The following is a 5,549-nucleotide window of genomic DNA, read 5'->3' as shown; positions in this document are numbered from 1 at the left end:
CCTGGCCTTCCCGCCCCTGGGAACATGTACAGCTGGACATCTGTGGGGAAATTCATGGCCGTGGGGTTCCCCACCACCAGCGCTTCCTGGTGGTCGCGTATGACCTTCACTCCAAGTGGCCGGAGGTTGTACCAGTGGGGACTGTTACGTCGCACGTCATGATCCGGGTACTGGATGGCCTCTTTTCGCGCTGGGGCGTGCCTCGGGCCATAACGACAGATAATGGTCCTCAGATGACGTCTGCCGAGTTTTCTGACTTTCTCTCCAGCAAGGGTGTCAAGCACATACAAACCGCTTTTTACCACCCACAGGCTAACGGTGGAGTGGAACGTTTCAATGCGACATTGAAAAATGGAATCCGTGCTCACCTAGCCCAAGGCTGTGTGTTTGAGGAAGCCCTTAACCAGACCTTACTGCACTACAGGGCAAGCCACCACTCCACCACACTGGTGTCACCAGCTTATCTGATGCTTGGACGGGACTTGGAACTGCCATTGCACAGGCTCCGAGCACCACATGGTGATTTTTCCACACCCTCCCTGACCCGGGTCCGGGAGACCGTTGCTGCGCGGCAGCGGAGGACGAAGGTACAGGTGGACAAGAAGTGCAGGGCTAGGACGCCGTCCCTTCAGGTCTCTGACTGGGTCAGAGCTCGACGGCCGCAACGACACAACAAGATGGCCTCGTTCTGGTCCCAACCCAGACAGATCAGGCGCCTTCTTGGCCCCGCCACTTTTCTGCTCGACGACGGATCACGGTGGCATGGCAGTAGGCTGAGGAGAGTCCCTGAGCCCCTCTCTAAATGTACAGTCTCGGCCCAGAGCCCATCGCCATTCCTGTACAACATGGCCTCTGATCCGGGCCCACCCCCGGTCCCGGTGCCGCCCCCCGCCCCTGTTCCACCCCCCGTGGCACCTCGCCAGGAGCCTGTGGTGCCGGACCCGAGGCCGGTGCGAGCTAGGGCTCGGCCTGTTATCTTGCGTGACTATGTCACTAGTTACCATGCTTAGTTAAGCGGTTTTGTCACGGACTCTTGCCTAGTCACGGACTCTGTGCTGTCATGTTGTTTTGCCATCTTGGTTGTACATTTGGGTGTTTTTGAAGGGGGGGAGAAATGTTATGTTCTAATAACATGGGTCACACTGTGATACATGGCGTTTTGTTGTATGTTGCTGGTTAGTGGGGAATGTACCTTTAAGGGACTGTGTTAATATTATGGGATGGATACATGTGGAAGATGTGAATTACGGAAGTAAAACGGCAGTGTTGATTGAGACATCAAAACGTGTGTTCGTGTGAGTTTTGTACACAACAGTGTCGTACCTAAAATTCAACCATAATATGGTATACATAATATGTCAGCTCTTTCTCTCTGGTTTTGACATCCGGGCACATCAACATAACCTCCATACCTAGCTAAGTTAGATTACTCTGATTGGATCTCTTCTTATTATTATTCTCTTCTAATTGTTTCCCTTCCCAGTTCATCCTGTCCTAACATTTTCTTCGTTGGCAATAGTGTCAGTGGATTTGGTCATAGTTTTTTCCATATCAAATTAATTTATCTTTACTTTACTTTTGTCAGTGGAAAAGAGACGTTGACGAACATTTTTTGCATAATACTTTTCATCAGTGAAATTAACACTGCAGTCTAGAGGCTTCAAGTCAACAATGGGGAAGTGATGTTTTCTCACACGTCTGATAAATGCAAAGTTGCCATCTTAAATAAATACAATATGTACCAAATTATGGGTATTTAAGATAGTGTTTAAATAACAGTCGCGACCATTATATCTAACCATGTTGTCCAGCAGTGACTGTTCCTCCTCCTGCAGGAGGGAGCACTTAAAGAGAGAGACTGCTGCTTTCATGCAAAGTACTCCAGGTCGCATTGTGTTTGCATGTGTGCCTTTCTTTGTTAGTGCGTGTATGTGTGTGTCTACTCTGTCACAAAAAAAACCATCAGCATTTACAGCATGCTTGTTTAAAACTGATTACATTTTCCACATCCAAACAATCCTCCGCATTGTGTGTCAGTAATGTGCATGCACCCTCCACATATTGCAAATGCAGATTCACATTTGCCGTGTCAATAAACCATTTACAATAGATTTTAATTGTCTGACGGAGAATGAAGGGAGGGAGAGGGAGGGCAGAGACAGTTTACCACTCTGGCAGGGAGACTGTTAATTGCCCATGACTGTGACTGTGTCGTCTTTTTCCTTGACTTGACCGACACTGGCCAATCAATACTCAGTGTTGTCTGATTATTGCAGGAAACATCCCTTCTTTTACAGCTTTAAATAACATGGTGGTGACCATAATTTCAACAGCTTCAGGGATGATTTGTCTGAGATTATAATACCAATTTGTGTACACGGCTCAAAGAAAATCACACAGGGCTTTTTTCAGTTTAATGTAAGTGCAAATTTGATGGAAGGATTGTCATGAATGTGTTTCAACTACTGTGTAAATGAACTGTGGGTGTGTGTGATAATTCACTCAATGGTTAATCAGGCATCAAATCCAATGAATATGTGTAAGAACAATAAAAATCCAACTTTGACCCCAAGTTTGTGCTTCATGTGCACAAATTACCCAAGATTCTCCACTTTCTGCTTCCAGTAATTTTAATACATTTGCAGAAAAAAGGAAATTGCCTGTAGGAAGTACATTTCCTATATTTTTGCAGAAAGAAAAAAAGAGACGCAGTCCAATTTCCTCCCATTATCAAGTCCATGAAACTCAGGCAGTTTTTGGGTTGGACTTGACATACACAAATGAAAATGTGAGGGATAAGAGTTTAAGAGGTGACCTCAGGGTAGCAGACCTCTTCAGAATGAGTTGATAATTGGCCAAAACCAGAAAGACAGGAAATAAAAAATTATTTTAAAAGAAAGTAGCTTTGTAGACCTTACACAACCACTAGGAAGCCACCTCCAAATGTGTGATATACACTCAGGTATAAATCACAATTAAGTGTCAGTAGTGACACACAGTATGGTCTCCTGCTTCTGTAGCCCTCCTGCTTCATGGTTTGACATGGTTGTGCGTTCAGAGGCGGTCTTCTTCATACCTTTGTTGTACCAAATAATTATTTGAGTTACCGTTGTCGTTCTATGATTTAATTTTCTCTGTGAACCCTAGAGTTGGTTGTAGCTCAGCAGTTTCTTAAAAACTCAGACCAACAACCATGCCACATTAAAAGTTCTCCTCCATTCTGACACTCAGGTTGAACTTCAGAGTCGTCTTGACCATATCTACATACCAAAATGCACTGTGATTGGCTGAAGTGTAATATTTACACATGTGATTTTTGCATTCAAGCAAGAAAGGTCACTTAGACATTATTATTTGTCACCCCATTGTCTGGTAAGTATCTTGGTTCATGTCAGGATTCCATAGGAATGATAAGGTTTCTATTGTCAACTAAAAATAAAGAATATTGAGTGCTGTACTGAGTTGTGAAAAGTAAAGTTTCTCACAGCCGGAAGATGACTGCTTGTCTAGAAACGATGCCTGAATTTGCATCGCTGCTAAAAATGAAGTATACAGAAAATGATTACAGTTTGATTACAGACCAGTGTGCACTGCAGGCATTTGAATCAGGAGAGAATGCCAAAACATCCCCACTGGTCATGATCTTAGAGCCTCGGATGTGACGATTACAAGTCCTGTTGCTTGTCATTTTTTGCTTCCATACAGCAAACTGCTCCACGGCTGTGTCTCCATGTGACAGGTTACACAGCGATCCCACAGTGAGTAACCCCATGTGATAAATGACTCCTGTTTTGCTCTTGTTTGAGCCTGATCATCACTGTGACAGGTGACGTCAGAGGTTATTTCTGTTATTTCATTAAAGTGCTGCGTGACTTTGTCTGGGCCTCCAGAACTGTCTAATATTCATTAGTTCCCCATGAGTAAAAATGATCTACTTTTCTTGATTCATGTCAGCGTGAACACAAACTGTTTATATTACGTATTATATTGTGTCTATTTTTATATATTTTGCCAAACAAAAGCTACAATTTTCTACCATCATACTTGATTTTATGTCTCGTTTCCTCTGCTGCAGGGAAACTGTCATAATTAAATAATGGATAACAGAATTCTGTTGAGACGGCATGGTTTTGGTCCAGTGGCTGGAATACTGAAAGCTCAAGATTACAAAGAGCATCTTCATGTTTTTTTTAACGGTGCCTCCTCCTTTAATGCCCTCTTCCTCCCTAAAAGCATTTTGTTTAAACAACAAACGCATTCAGGAGCAGAGGTAATCGCTCGCACTGAAATGGCTTTTTCAGCAGTTTGTTACACTGTGTACTGTCAGGGCTCAAGTGAAACGCACGCTGTCCACTTGTAGGTGTGTATGCATACATTCAGCATTTGTGAGTGTGTGCGAAAACCTCACATACATAGCATGTTTACCTTGCATATGTTAATCACTTTGTGCATGTAAAGCCTCTCCATCTGGAGTCTCCGATAATATTAAAAAAAAAAGTGTCTATCTGACCATTTCATTGGCATATGAGATGACAACATTGTCATGTGAATTTAGCCTTTGCAACTGCATTTGTGTTTTATAATTTTCTGAACTAACATACTGTCTATGACATACTGTAACCTACTGAGAGTAACTGTCTCTCAGTGTGTTACTTCTTTACATGTCTACAGACGTGCATATCAACAAAATTGTCCGAAAAGAGGAAACGGGGGTGATGATGACTTTACTGGGACAAAATAAAGTCAATTGTTGTTTGCTGTTTAGTTGCATGGACATGTCATTTTTGGGAGACAGGGTTGGACATTTGTACAAAGACACTGCATCACTGTTGCACTCTGGGAGGTGCTTTAAGTCGGCTCATATGTTCCAAGTCTTTAAGGCCCTGGTATACTTCTGTGCACAGCATGCAACGCACATCGTCATCAACACGCAATGAGCAGCCTGCTCGTGTAGCCCAGATTTTGGAACACATTATAAGTAATAAGCCCTGCTCACATTTCAACAACAGAAGAAGTGGTCACCAAGGAAAGTCATCCAAGCCTCGACGTGGTGACCCACGAACCGGCTAATACCCCGACGGGCCCTTCAGCTGTGAGCCCAGACATGTTCGAAGGTGCTGTAGCATCGCTCTCTTCTTCTTTGGTAGGAATGCGTCCTATTCCCTGCATCCAGACATGTACCCCCACCCGATGGTGAAGTCAGATACTACAGGACCAGGCACTTCAGTGCGTGTGGAAGTATACCAGGGCCCTTAGCCTCTACCTCTGCACATCACATTTGTGCACATAATGGATGAATTATTTATGTAACTTTAAAACTTCAAAACTGGATTGATTAAGTAGAAGACTTTATATAAATTAGGTAAGAAATTTGCTTGCTATTTAATTTTCTTTGCAATTTGCCCCTCCAAAAAGGCTCAGCACTGTGGTGTTTTTATGTGACACATGTTCACGTTTGGTACAAGCGCAAACATATTTTTTGTTTCCTTCATGCAGGCTTCCGGCTCAGTTTGTGACAAGAACAGCCACTTTTGTAAACTTAAGAAGGA

This window comes from Solea solea, chromosome 7 (genome assembly GCF_958295425.1).
Source record: "Solea solea chromosome 7, fSolSol10.1, whole genome shotgun sequence".
Classification (NCBI taxonomy): Eukaryota; Metazoa; Chordata; class Actinopteri; order Pleuronectiformes; family Soleidae; genus Solea; species Solea solea.
This window is presented reverse-complemented; position numbering follows the sequence as displayed.